The sequence below is a fragment of the Ricinus communis genome, chromosome 3 (genome assembly GCF_019578655.1).
Source record: "Ricinus communis isolate WT05 ecotype wild-type chromosome 3, ASM1957865v1, whole genome shotgun sequence".
Lineage (NCBI taxonomy): Eukaryota > Viridiplantae > Streptophyta > Magnoliopsida > Malpighiales > Euphorbiaceae > Ricinus > Ricinus communis.
Window position 1 is genome coordinate 13,545,405 of NC_063258.1, and position 15,761 is coordinate 13,561,165.

The 15,761-nt window shown below is 36.5% G+C and overlaps 1 non-coding gene across 1 annotated transcript; it reads left to right on the forward strand.

Moving 5' to 3' along the window:
- The first annotated feature begins 430 nt into the window (after positions 1-430).
- LOC125369631 lies at positions 431-537 on the forward strand. Its single transcript, XR_007215308.1, has one exon. It is a non-coding gene; the product is annotated as a small nucleolar RNA R71 (small nucleolar RNA).
- The last annotated feature ends 15,224 nt before the right edge of the window (positions 538-15,761 follow it).

The window sequence follows — 15,761 nt, forward strand, 5'->3', positions numbered from 1 at the left end:
TGGGTTGTTCTGCTGTCTAGGTGCATTACCATGTAGTCTACCTGTTCAAGGGCAGCAGAAACAATAGAAGATGAAGAATTAGAAGGTGAAGAAAACATACCTCCCGCATTACAGTTTTCAACATAGTGTGGGCCACCGCAAAACTCGCAGCTTATCTGGGCTACATGAACCGGCATCTGAAGCTGGTCTAATTTCTTAGTCAGAAGCTCCACTTGAGCTGCCAAGGCTGCTGTGGAGTCTAGCTGGTTGACTACTCCCTGCTTGACTGGCCGACGTGTAGAGGATTGCCACTGGTATCATCTCTTCTATCAGATTTTGTGCCAGCTCTAGTGTCTTACTCTTCAGGGCCCCACCTGCTGTAGCATCTACAATCTGCCTAGTAGCAAGGTTTAAACCGCTGTAGAAGGTCTGGACCTGCATTCATACTGGTAGTCCGTGGTGCGGGCAACACTGGAGCAAATCTTTGTACCTCTCCCAAGCATCGTACATGCTTTCGTCATTGAACTGCACAAAAGAAGATATATCATTTCTCAATTTAGCAGTTTTAACAGGAGGAAAGTACTTATATAAAACTTTTTCAGCCAATCATAATAGTGTTGGCTGGGATTGACTGCAGCCATCTTTTCACTCGGTACCTCAGAGAAAAAGGAAACAGCCTCAACCGAATGGCATCATTAGTTGTTCCATTTATCTTGAAGCTGTTGCAGATCTCCAAGAAGTTGGGGATGCGAGTGTTTGGGTCCTCGCTCGGCAGTCCCCTAAATTGTACACTATTTTGGACCATTTGTATCATGTTTGGCTTTATTTCGAAGTTGTTGGCCACCACAGGTGGTCGCAATATACTCATCTGTGTCCCCTCAAGAGAAGGTTTAGCAAACTCGTACATTGTCTTGGCTTCATCCGTAACCCGGTTGTTGTCTCCCATCCCTGCTGGTCTATTCACAGGGGCTTCAAACTCTATCCGCGCCTCTTTTTCTTCTTGCATACGCTTTCTCAACAAATGGAGGGATCGCTCTGGTTCAGCAAGAGGGTCTGTAGGAGTAGGATTAGAGCTCCTGGTCATAAACTACCTGAAATAGAAAGGGAGCAACCAAAGAATACAGGAATAAATACAATAATAAAGAATATATATAGAAAAAAATGAAAGGACAGAAAATAAAAATGGCTAGACTAACACAAACACAAATTCACTCTAGTTCACATAAAAGTGTTCCCCGGTAACGGCACCGAGAACTTGATATGCTATTTGTGTAGCTCCAATCTAAGGCAGTGAACTTAACGATGCACACTAGCACTAACGGTTAGTAACAAGGTCGTATTCTTAGGTAAGGGTGATCCTAGAACTACTATAGCGTCTTATGATATTTAACCCTAACAAAATCAATGAAGTTGCTATTCTTTGATTAAATATAAGCAAGTGATTAACTAAGTGTCAAACAAACTGAAAGGATTTCATGAAACAAACAAAGGAAAAAGCAAACCCAAGGGGACCTAAGCTAGTTGGATTTTAGTGAAAATAGAGATTATATTGATTACCAATTGCAATTACCCGTGGATTCTTAATCAACCGAGATAACCGAATTTCTAAACTTAAGAACCTAAAGTTGGAATCTCTTCCTAACGATTGATTATTAAATGAGCATTAAGCTTTAATCAGCCTCTATTAAGCTTTGTTAATTCTTAATCCGGCTAGTCAATTACCCTTATCTCTAAGTGATCATTAACCAGTTCTTGCTATTCAAATTTCCAATTACTAAATGAACTTCTTAATTACATAAAGCAATCTAAACACCACAACTCACAACGTCTCATTAATAATGAAAGCAAGAAAGCATTGATAATCAAAGTCTCATAAACATTAAAAGCAATCCAACAACATAGGAACCCCAATGGGTTTAACAAATTTAGTTACTCATAATACTAAGCAACACAAAGTAAAGAACAAATTCAGAAAAGTAAATTGAAAGTATATACACCCTTCTTCTTCAAGTTGGATGAAAAAACCTAAATTCCCAATTCTGAATGATGAACCCTAAACTGCCTCTTGAATGCCTCCAAATCTATTATTGATCTTCAATTTGATGTTAAAACCAATGTAATCCTTCATTCAATAGATGAAATAGTCTCCTAAAGTTGAATATTGAAGTCTAGAAAAAGATAGCTTATACATGTATGTGTAAAATCAAGTCAGAAAATCGAACCCCCACTCAATAAATTGCATTTGCCTATATAAATCTCTTAGCACGGTTGTGGTCAAGCCCGTGCTGATCAGCACAGGCGGAGTCCAGGTCGTGTTGGACCTCCGTGTCCCGCAACTTAAGGCTTCTTCCTCGTCGTGCCCTCGTAGGTGCTGAGCCACCACGGGCCATGGTGGAGGTTGTGGTGGCCTCAGAAATCGTGCCAAAACGACACTCTTGAGGTTCAAGTGTTGATGGTTGAGCACGGCCAGAGTCCAGGCCGTGCTCAACCTTGGAATGCTAGTCCTTGCTCAATTTTAATGGATTATGGTCCGTAATTGCACGTATTTCCCTCAATTACTAATAATGCCCATTGATAATCACCTGAAACATGAAAGGAACCAAAACACAGGTGATTCTGGCATAAACCAAGATAACTATACACAAAAATTTAAGTAATTGGGCATATAAACAAGTACAAAATTATGCACATCAAGTAGCAAATACTCTAGCTTTTGCCTGAGGTTGACCAATCTTGTAACGCCTGCATTTTCTCATCATCCATGTTATGTGCATTTACATTTAATCATTGGGCATATGATGGTATATCAATGATATTTTTATTTTATGAGAACATATATATATTAATTATAAGTAGAGAATAAGAAGCATGATATTAGATTATTAATTTAGATAAGTTGATTAAGTACTTGGGTTATGTGTATTAAGCCTTAAGACTTAATTGAACCAATAGTTGAAGGTTGGGTAAATAGATTGGACTTAAAAGATACAATTAAAAGTTAGTACCTATATATGGTTAGTAAGAATTAATTTAGGGTGATAAAAATAGTTTAGTAGGTGGTGGCATTAAGAGAGGAATATTGGAAATTGGAACCATGAGTAAGCTCATTTTACCTCTTCATTTCTCTAAAATTCGTACATGGCCAAAAACACAAAATTTGGAATAAGAGAGAGGAGTGGAATACCTAGAAAACTTAAGATTAAGATAGGATTTTGCCAACTATTGAAGGAGCCAAGCTAAAGCTAAAGGATTTAAGCATATTAGCAACCCAAAAGCTGAAATTGGTAAGTTGTTACTTGAGTGTTATAAATTCGTCATTAGGGTTCTTGATTACAAATTGGAAAACTTCATTTGATGGTCTCATTGATTAATTAAAGGTCTGATTATCATGAATTAGTAGAGTATTGAATGATTGCATAAAGATTAAGCTTGATTTAAGTTTAAGTATGTTAAGATAGAAAACTGTCAAAATTCCAGCAACCTTGATGTTCTGTATTTTAGGCATAACATGGGTTATATAAGTCCAAATTAAGCTTAATTGGTGTCTATGGAAAGTTTAGAGAGTCCTCTATAACTTTGTAGTTTTGTGATTTTGCTATTTTTGCCGTTTTGGTTGCTTAAATTGAGCAAACAGATTGCTGCTCGGGTACAACTAGCTGTATGACCCTTGCTCAGTAATTTGAAAATAATTAAATCTATAGAAGTCGGAATTGAGTAATTCTTCTTGGAGATGAAACTAGACGCATAAATGGATATGTCAATTTAATATGAGATTTTTGTATTAAGCCAATTTTGCCCAGCAATAAATATACCTTGGTACTAAATTCTGTCTAGAAAACAGAAATGTTGGAGATTAGTTTTATGCAATTTATTGATGTTAATTTGAGTTAGATTGGTATTTAACTAGATGGGAAATGTTTATAGGATATTAAAACAGTAATTGAGAGTCTTAGAGGAAGAGTTAGACCTATGAATTAGAGAGGGGATGATCTTGTAATGCATTAGAACTCGCATTTACATGAATATTTGTAATATGCATGAAATGTGAATTGATGAATGTGTTGACAGTGCACTCAAAGGCCCTGGAAAGGAAGTTGTGGAGAAAGGAGGTTCTTATATGCTAAAGGAATAAGTATATTTTGAGTAAGTAAATAGTTAATATTTGCTATGTTCATATATTTAATCAAATGTTCCGCAAATGGTTGCGTTTGCTTAATATTGTTTATGTTTGAATGACTGAGATGGAAATGATTGGTGTGGAGTGGAACAATTGTTATTGCTGAAATATGATATAAGTGAAATGATTGAATTGTGATGTTAAGTGCATATGTGCATGTGAATGGTGGATTCCCCTATGAAAAAAAAGATATATATATATAAAGCCTTGGGAGGCTAAAGCCTAGAGAGGCTATAAAAGTGTATAATGTGAGATGAGGCGAGTACCACGTGTGTGATATGTGAGGATGAGGCGGAGCAGCACATTAAAGGGGATCCACAAGCCGTGAGAACTAACCATAATTGTTGAATTGTATTTCTTCTATGATGGTTGTAATGAATTGAGTAGAATGGTATGACTTTATACCTAAACTATGAATATCATGGAAAGTTATGTGATTGGGTGGAAATTGTATTAAGTGTATGTGATATAGATTATGTTGATTATTTATTTCATCGAAATGGAGGCTCACCCCTGTCCAAAATTTTTCTTTTCAGGTTTGTAAATAGTAGTGCATCCGTTGGTTGTATGCGAAGTCTAGCTTTTAGCGCTCACAAGTTGGGCCAGTTTTGTGAAGTCTCCTCCCGATGCATTTTTGTATGCGGTTATGTGATATATATGGAAGTATGCCTTATAAGGCATAAGAAGATGTTTGTAATACTTGTTAAATGATGTTTAAGTATAATCATATGTTTATATTTTAATAACCTTGTGTCTGGATTCTTAACAACCTACATATTGACCTATCTACCTGTAGTATATATTCTACGACGCTTGTATGCTTCCTGGCTAATGTTTATTGGTTAGTATGTGATGGGGGTGTTACAAATCTGTTCTGATGGTGTTGCTGAAATAATTAAACCTCCTTTGCCACCTATTCTCTGGCTCTGCCTGAACCAACTGGAATATTTTCCCCAACACTACTCCGACCCGGAATTGTACGTATTTCCCTCAACTGGAATATTTCTTCTCATAGGACAATCTCTAGAATAATGTCCTGGCCTATTACAAGTGAAACATACTGTTGGTCTAGGCCCCCAACATTCTCCAGTATGTCTCTTATTGCACGTAGGACAAATAGGAGCAGATCCTCTACTGGCTGAAGCTTGTCCTCTCTCAAGTCTGGATGAATTGTATCCACCTCTATTATAAGGTACTGTGGAGGATCTACTACACTGACCACCAAACCCTCATCCACGATAACTACTCCTCTGTGAACTAGAGCCTCTCAACGAAGAAGTACTAATCTGTCTCGGAGGATTACTATAAGTACCAATGATTTTCTTCTTTTTAGCTTCCATAATATTCCTTTCAAATGATGTTTCTTCAGCTCTCAAAGCAGCTTCAATTGAGGCATTATAATTCTGAGATTTCACTGCCATTTTCTCACAAATGTCAAGCCTCAAACCCAGCTCAAATTTCTTCCTTTTTAGTTATTCTGTGGCTACTTCTTTTGGTGAATACTTAGATAATCTCATAAATTGAACTTCGTACTCTGCAACTGACATGTCATTCTACTTCAACTAAAGAAATTCAAGCTTCTTTCTGTCTCTATAAATTTCTAGAGTATACTTCTTAACAAATTCTCTCAAGAAATCATTCCAAATCAAAGTTATTGGTCAATCTCTGCTTCTTGAAACTGTTTCCCACCAATCAAGTGCATCTTTTTTCTATTAAAGACACTGCATATAGAAGCCTCTATTTTGTTGTGCAATTAAATCTATCCAACACCCTTCTTGTATTTCATAACCATTCCTCAGCCTCAGCAAGATTAGTAGTACCCTGAAAAATATTAGCACCTTGTATCCTAGCCCTTTCATAATTCTTATCTATCGCGGCCTCTTGTTGTTGAGTCTGAGGCGCCGATGCTTGATGTCGAGCTACCTTTTGCATCAGAAAATCCATAAACTATTCCATAACATTTTGTACATTCGGTTGTGCAGCAGTTTCAAAATGTAGCTCATGCTCATCATGTTGATCATGTTCAGATGCATTTTCATGACCATGCACAGACTCTAATGACTTATTTAGGCCAGCTGCGTGTTCTCCTTTTCTCTCCATCTATATTTATGAAATGCAAACACTCAGTCAAGTTCAAAGAACATATGTCATATGCTTAATGATGTGCAACATGAATCTACTCCCAATGAATCTAATCCCTGCTCTGATACCACTAAATGTCACACCCCCGTTACATGCTAACCAATGTATACTGTAGCATACCGGTAGACTATATAATACATGTAGATAGGTCAACATGCGATTGTTAAGAATCAAGACACAAGGTTATTAACATATAAATATATGATTATACTTAAACATCATTTAACATGTATTCAAAACATCTTCTTATGCCTTATAAGGCACACTTCCATATATATCACATAACTACATACAAAATGCATTAGGAGGAAACTCCACAAAATTGGCCCAACCCCATGTAATTCACCGAAAGCTAGACTTTGGATACAACCAACTGATGCACTACTATTTACAAACTTGAAAAAAATTGGAGAGGGTGAGCCTCCAAACAAGAATAAATAATCAACTTAATCTATATCACATACGATTAATACAATTTCCGCCCTAATCACATAACTTACCATGATTCATAATTTACACATAAGTTCATACCATTCTACTCAATTCATTACAACCATCATAAAAAAATTACAATTTAGCAATTATGGTTAGTTCTTATGGCTCGTGGATCCCCTTTAATGTGCTACTCCCCCTCATCCTCACCTATCGCACACGTATGCTGCTCCGCCTAATCCTCACATTACACACTTTTATAGCCTTTCTAGGCTTTAGCCTCCCAAGGCTTTATATATATATATATATATATAAAGGTTTAATTTCAAAGTCCAGATCACCTTGGTCTTGTGCAGCTTTCTATGTCAATAAGAATAGCGAGATAGAAAGAGGAACTCCTAGGCTAGTGATCAACTACAAACCCTTGAACAAAGCTCTTAAGTGGATTAGGTATCCTATTCCAAATAAGAAAGATCTTTTACAAAAACTGCATTCAGCATTCAACTTTTCAAAGTTTGACATGAAATCAGGATTTTGGCAAATCCAGATTGATCCAAAAGATCATTACAAAACGGCATTTACAGTCCCATTCGGTCAATATGAGTGGAATGTGATGCCTTTTGGATTAAAAAATGCCCCTTCTGAATTTCAGAAAATCATGAATGACATTTTTAATCCATTTTCAAAGTTCTGCATTGTCTACATAGATGATGTTTTAATCTTTTCAAATTCCATTGAACAGCATTTTAAACACCTAGAAACGTTTTTCTATATTGTTAAGAAAAATGGTTTAGTAGTTTCAAAGTCTAAGATATCTCTTTTTCAAACGAAAATTAGATTTCTTGGTCATTACATCTCTCGGGGTACAATTACTCCAATTGAGAGATCCCTTGCATTCACTTCAAAGTTTCCAGATAAAATTTTGGAAAAAACCCAGCTTCAAAGATTTCTTGGTAGTTTAAATTATGTCATGGATTTTTATCCTAATTTAAACTGTCTCGCAAAGCCCCTGCATGATAGGCTAAAGAAAAACCCCCCCTCCTTGGTCTGATCAGCATACAAAGATAGTCCAAAGCATTAAAAAACAAGTTTTAGAAATTCCTTGCATCTAGATCCTTCGCATTTAAGATTGTAGAAACGGATGCATCAGAGTTAGGATATGGTGGGATTCTTAAGCAAGTCCAAAATTCCAAAGAATGTATTGTCCAGTTTACTTCTGCTCACTGGAATGATACCCAAAAGAATTTTGAAAACTCATAAATTTGTTTCTTTTGGACTTTGGGTATTTCCCAATCGTCAATATGCTTTGAAAAATCTTCAATAGTGATTTCTTCACTATTTACTAGACCTTTGTACCTCAATGATTCAGAGGCGGAAGAATTTGAGAAAGAAGAAGATCTATGAAGAAAGGTTCTAAATTCATTTTAACCTAAACCAAAATAACTTTCTAGACAAGCACGGACCACGTCTTCCGCTTTACTCGCCCGTCGGGACTTACTATCACAAGATAAAATGAATGAACTTGCCTATAGGAAACCCGATGCGATTCTAAAATGAATGTAAAATCTTTATAATGTAGATATGCTTCTAAGCCCTAGGAACCCAATTGGCTCCGATACCAAATTAATAACAAGATCTAGGAAATAGAAGGAAATAATAAGCGTTGAAGATTTAGATCTAAGTTCGTGGCGTTGGTAACTAGACTCACGCTTTCGACTGTGGAGCTTTAAATGCTCTTGCGAGAATCTGTTTTCCAGCCTATAAACTTATAGATCTGAAAATAAATTTGAAATGAAACAATCGGCAAGTTTCTGATGTGTAGGATCCTCTTACGAGGCAAGCACAGAGCATACGCTTGATGATGGGGAAAGAAAAAGAAGAAGATAGATAAAGAAGATAAACTTTGAATTGCTTTAATAATAATAACAGACTTTGAACATAAACATATAAATAATCTTTGAAAGCTTTAAATAAACATACAACTTTGTAAGACTTTGAAACAGAAGAAAATATAGACTTACAGGAGAGTTACAAGATTCTCTCTCTCTTACTCACTCTTTTTACTCTAATCTCTTCTGTGAGAATTAGACTCAGGAAGAGCTTTCTTTCTTCTCTCTTCTAAGTTCTAAGTTCTAAATTCTGAGGGATGAAGAAGGAGGACTCCTCTATATATAGAGGTCTTGGAGCTTTGCATACTTGTCACGGGCTTTGGATGCTTTGCTTAGTGGAGTAGAAATGATTCTACTTGTCTTTGGAGTCTTGTGGAGATGCTTCACATGCTTTGGAGTCTTTTGATAATGCCAACCGCCTTTTGAGAAAGTTGTCGGCCATGCTTTGAAGGAATCTTTTGCTTTTTTGACTTTTCTTTTTCTTTTGTCTTTTGTCTTTTTTCTTTTCTTTTCTTTTCTTTTCTTTTTTTTTCTTTTTTCTTTTTCTTTTCTTTTTCTTTTTCTGGGCTTTAGTGTGGGCTTTTTGGCCCAACACAAATAACCTTGGGTTACCATTTTTGGTTTTTAACCCATGGGCTTTTAAAGAAGGAGATAATATTTATGAGATTTTGAGTATCCCATAACAATCGTCTCCCGCTGGATCATCCAAATCGAATGCACCGGAAGAGGATGATGATGAGGCTTTGGATTTGCCTTTAGAAGAAGTCATCTCGGACATAAACTGCTTTTATAAGTTGTAGGAAATCTTCTTCGGTTTGGGCTGCAGCAAGCTTTGGAAGGAGAAAAGACTTCTGTGCCAAGAAAGTTGTTTGTTCTTTAGGAGGAGGCAAGAAGCTATGTTTGGTCAAGAAGTTTTGAGCGACTTTCGAGGGACAGTTTGTCTTGGTGGTTGAATTTGTCCCACCATTTTACTTTGAATCGACGGATAAGTGTAATCTCACCATCCGGGCAGTTGAAGTGAAAGTACCATACACGTACCCAGGGTAAAAAGAAATTTGAACAGAAAAGAAGAAGCGGGGGAAAACGCTTTTCCATGGAATTTGGTTTGTAATTTGCTTTGAAGAGGTTGAACAAGGGTAAGACTTCGGGAATAAGAGTCTCAGGGGCATTACTGTAGTAATTCCACCTTTGTTTAAACCAGTAAGGGATTTTGGAGGTTTGGATATTGGTGTCGAAGTAGAATAGCCAGGAGTGGCTTCTTCCTTCATTTTGGATAAGAAAGGTATTGAACCAGGCTTGCTGGTAATCCCAATAGGAGAAAGAGGTGTTAAGATTTGAAGGGTAGGTTCTTTTTAGAGAAGTAGGAAGGAACGAAGAGTGTAAATCCATACCCCAGTCAGACGGGTGAAGGATTCTTTGGATTGTGCATGTTGAATATGCAGGGTCTTTATGGGCTTTGTCTTTTTTGAAATGCTTGAATTTGGCTGAACCAGTAACCTCAAGGATTGACTGGTAATAAGCCTGAGGCTTTGAAATATTCCAAGGTTTAAAAAACCAACCTGGAGGGAAAATCTTTGAAACCAATTTTGAGGGGCTTTCTGTGCAGAATCCTTCCTCAATGGTTAAAACATTTTGAAAAATAGGTTTTTCCAAATACTCATTTGATTTAAAACGTTTTGATTGCGTCAAAACAATCTCCTGAGAGTTTGGCTTTGAAAGACTATTTGAGTTTTGAGATAGATTTGGAGGGAAAATCTCTATCTTGGTATTTTGAAAAGGGATAGATAATATACCTTTACCCTTTGTGGAGGAAGATGACGACTTTGGAGTTGCTTCTAGCTTTGGAATGATTTGCTTTGTAGATGGTTCAGACAGGGATTGAACCATTTGTCTTTTGTATTCTTCTACCCTTTGAATGAATTCAGGGTCTTGCTGGGCAAGCCATTCCTGAATTTGTTTGGCTTGATCGGCTTTGAAGGGATCCATTTGTTGTTGAACTGGATCCGATTGATTAATTTCTTCTTGGATTATCTCAGTCCAAGTCCTGATGGGCTTTGAAGTTGAAGGGAGAACTTCCTTTACTGGGCTTTGAATTTGGGCCGGCTTTGAACTAGCCGTAGACTTTTCTTCTTTGGACTTTGATTTTCTTGGCATTTTGTATCACTTCTGTTTTTGTAAGAACTCTCTGGTTAGAAAGTCAGGAATAGAATTTGATTCTCCTCGAATAAATTCAATCTCAAAATCAAAAACAGATAAGATAGCTTGCCAACGGGCGAAAATCTGTTTTGAAGCTATATTTTGGACATCTTTTTGTAAAACTTCTTTTGTAGATTTGCAATTAATCCTTAAAAGAAATTTTTGATTTAAAAGATCGCTTTGAAATTTTTGATTTAATTTGGTATCAGAGCCTATTGGGTTCCAGGCTTAGAAGCATATCTACATTATAAAGATTTTACATTCATTTTAGACTGCATCAGGTTTCCTATAGGCAAGTTCTGTTCATTTTATGCGCAGTAGTAAGTCCCGACGGACAGGGCAGTAAAGCTAAGAGCTGTGGTCTAGGCTTGTCTAGAAAGTTATTTTGGTTTAGGTTAAAATGAATTTAGAACCTTTCTTCTGTAGATCTTCTTCTTTCTCAAATTCTTCTGCCTCTGAATCATTGAGGTACAAAGGTCTAGTAAATAGTGAAGAAATCACTATTGAAGATTTTTCAAAGCATATTGACGATTGGGAAATACCCAAAGTCCAAAAGAAACAAATTTATGAGTTTTCAAAATTCCCTCTCTTCAAGACTGATTTTACAATCAAGACTGAAGAAAGAGATATCCAAATTTCAAAACCTTTTGAAGAGATTTATCTCTTAAATCCAAAGACCCTCCAAAAGCATATGGAAAAGGATTATAAGCATATCCACATAGGTCTAGTCCAGGTAGGTATTAAGCCCCTTACCAGAGAAGGTCTAGATACTTCCATATTAGCCGTCCTTAGGGATGCTAGATTTACAAATTTCTATGATTCCCTGTTAGGTACTGTTGAGTCGAGCCTCAATAAAGGACCTATTTCTTTCAATTGTTTTCCAAATATCACAATTTCTTTAAACAATAAAAATGTTTTAAAGAGCATCGTTCTTCAAATCAAAACTCACAATTACAAAATGCTTGAAGGATCTATTCTGATAGCATTAATTTTCAAAATTCATTACAAAGCTATGATTTCTGCCTTTGGTTCCAAACACAAGCTTCACTCACCAAAAGGAGAAACACTGTTCCTACAAACAGATCTATCCAAATCCAACGCAACTATTCCAAAGACCATTCAATGGAAAGACATTACACTTCCAGAAGAATGGATCCTTGAAGGTGCAACCCAACCTACTTCTCCAAAGCAAACATAACCAAACACAAACCTTAAACACATAGCCCAATATCCAGATGGAAAGGTAAAGATCACATTCAACAGAAAGTCAACTTCCTCTAGATTTTCTGATGATGGTACTTCAACCTCGACCATAGATATTGGAAGGGTATCCAAAATACCTTATGTTATCTATGCTCCTTACAAAGAACCAATTCCATCTCAAACTCAACCTAGATTTTCAACATCTGATGTTCCAAATACACTTCAGAATGTTGATTACCAAAGCAATATCCCCAGACCAGTTTACACTGATCTAAAGAAAGATGACGAAGATATGGAGATAACCTCTGCCCCATCTTCACCATCACCATCAGCCATTACCCAAAACCTTGAAGCAGAGATCAACATGATTTCAAAAGAGTTCGAAATTAATAAAAAACTCTTGCATGAAGATTTCTATTCAAAGAAAAACCATCTTAAGAAACTTTGGTTTTTTAAGAATTTTTTTAAAAAAAAAGATAGTATTCAGGAAAAATACTATCAATTTTGCATTCAAAACAAAGCCCAAATCAAATTTTTTGATTGGTTTCAAATTTACTGGAAAGAAAATGGTATCCTTTATCCCTTTAAGGATAAGACCATTAGTCCTGTCACAGTAAGGAACAAAGCCCCTGAGTGGAAGGTAGGAGAAAACCTAACTGTCCAGTCTGAATATCCTCCCCTTAGGAAGATAACCATTCCTTATGGAGAGAGTGAGATAGAGGCAACACCTTACAAACTAGTAGGCGAAGACCTTGAAAAGAATGTTAAGAATATTGTTCAACAGAACAATTATTCGAACACCTGTCTAAACACTATAGGTAAGCAACTGGTTAAAATAGAAAACCAGATTCAAAAGCCCCCTGTAGTGGTGACATCTCCAATCCCCAGTACTGGTCAACCAAAAGAGTCGAACCAGTTAGAGAAGCTTAAAAACCCAGTTTTTAAGCCATATCAGCTTACAAAGCCGAGCCAAGACCATTTCCAAAAGCAAACTGAGTTTGCCAAAGCAGTCAGAGAACAGCTAAGTAGATTAGCAACCTCTGAGTCGTCCAAAAATCTAGTGCCAGATACTCCTCAAAGCAGTAGGAATATTAGTGCAATAGGACAAACCCAAAGCGATGAGTCAAATGATTCAGAGCTTGAAAGCCCCATTTCAAAACCCTTCAACATCAAAAGATTGGGAATCCAAGCCCCTAGATTAACCTGGAATACTCCTAAGAGTACTGCTCCTGATCTAGGAATTGAAAATAGGAACAACATCCTAACCCAGTCTAGATTCAATGCCTCCTCCGTCTATAAATGGAATATAGATGGAATGTCTGAGTACAACATCCTTGGTCTCTTGCAATGATGACCATGGCAGCCCAATGCCTACAAAACCCAAAGTGGTACCTCCGATAGAGCCATTCTTTGAGCTCCGATAGGCTGGATTTTCGGCCGACAAAGGGTGGTGGGATTATCATCTCACTCAAACACAGCAACTCTAAATCCTAGGTGCTATCCAAACCACAGTAGAAGGAACTCCCATTCTAGATGAAATAGGAAATCCGTTTGAGGATGCAGTGTCAACTCTAATCCTCACTATTTCCCTTCATTTCATAGGAGACCCTTCTCTACTCAAAGACAAAAATGCCGAGCTCCTTAGCAATCTTACTTGTAAGAAGCTTAGCAATTTCCAAAGTTACAAAGACACTTTCCTAACCAGAGTTATGCTTAGGGAAGATTCTAGCCAACCTTTCTGGAAAGAAAAGTTCTTAGCCGGTTTACCTAAGATTTTAGGTGAAAGAGTTAGGAATACCATAAGAGAAGCCCATAACGGTCAAATCCCTTATGATTTCTACACTTATGGTGAGTTAGTTAGTCTAACCCAGAAAGAAGGTTTAAAGATTTGTCATGACCTTAAGCTTCAAAGACAGCTCAAATGGGAGATGAGAAAGACTAGGCAGGAACTAGGTAGTTTCTGTAACCAGTTTGAGTACAACCCAATAGAGCTCGTGTCTAGTTGCAAAGGGAAATGCAAAGTTGATTCTTATTCAAAGTCTTTCAAAAAGAAGCGATTTTCCAAATATAGAAAGCCTTCTAAAAGCAAGGAGAATTTCTATAAAAAACCATCTTCTTCCAAATTTCATTCTAAATTTCCAAACAAAGATTCTAAAAAAGATTTTTCAAAAATTACATGCTTTAAATGTGGTAAGAAAGGCCATACTTCAAAGTATTGTAAATTTTCAAAAAGACTCCATGAGCTTCAAATAGAAGAAGAAGTCTTGCAAAAGATTTCTGCTCTTCTAGTTGATTCATCTGAATCAGAGTTCTCAAACAGTGAGGAAGAATTTCAAATTGATGAAATCAAAACCTCAATCGAGTGTTCCGAGATGATTCAGAGAGCTCTTCAAAGAACATTAATATGCTCACTAGGCAACAAGAAGCTCTTCTTGAGGCTGTAAAGCATATTAGTGACCCTCTTATTCAAAAACAGGTTTTAAAAGAGATTTTAAAAACCGAATCTCTGGTTCCTTCTTCTAGTAAGAATACTTATGATCTTACTATGATTTTGGACAAAGGGAAGAAATTAAAAAACCCTCTTCCTACTGTTCAGGAACTCCAGAAGGAGATTAAAACCATCAAAACAGAACTCAAAGAGTTGAAAGAAAAACAACAAAATGATTCTGTTTTGCTTCAAAGCCTGATCCTCAAACAGAATAGTGATTCTGATTCTGATGAGGAAAATGATTTTCAAAACCTTGAAGTTTTTGAACATGTTCCTGAAAACTTTATCAATGTTTTAAAGGAAATTACATCAAGAAAATATTTGATTCAAATAAAGCTTTTTTTCCCTGGTGATTTCCAGATAGAAACCATCGCGTTGTTTGATCTGAGGAGCGGACCTCAATTGTATCAATCGCGAATCGGTTCCTAAAAGGTTTCATCAAGAAACCAAAGAAAGGCTGACTTCAGCCAATTCTTCAAAGATTAAGATTGCTGGTAAAACTGAAGCCGCAATTCTTAATAATAACATTGCTTTAAAGAATGTTTTTATTCTCACAAAGGATCTTCAGCAAACTGTTATCTTAGGGACTCCGTTTATCAATTTGATAACTCCCTTTAAAGTGACAACTGCTGGAATCATTTTCAAAGCTAAAGATTCAAAGATTGTTTTTCCTTTTCTAGAAAAACCAAAAAAGAGAAATTTGAATCTTATTAAAGCACATTCCATTTACAATTTTGAAATCAATGCTTTGATCAAAGGTAAACAAACCCATCTTTCTCATCTTCAACAAGATGTGGGTTTGAAGAGAATCCTAGATCAACTGCAAAATGATTTTATTCAAAGAAAAATTTCTGATTTTCAAATGAAGATTGAGAATGAACTCTGTTCTGATCTTCCAAATGCCTTTTGGAATCGAAAGCAGCATATGGTAGATTCGCCATATGAAAATGATTTTTCAGATAAGCAAATCCCTACTAAAGCCAGACCCATTCAGATGAATGAGTCTTTAGAAAGCCATTGCAGATTAGAGATTAAAGATCTTGAGTCTAAAGGTTTAATTTCAAGTCCGGATCACCTTGGTCTTGTGCGACTTTCTATGTCAATAAGAATAGCGAGATAGAAAGAGGAACTCCTAGGCTAGTGATCAACTACAAACCCTTGAACAAAGCTCTTAAGTGGATTAGGTATCCTATTCCAAATAAGAAAGATCTTTTACAAAAACTGCATTCAGCATTCATCTTTTCAAAGTTTGACA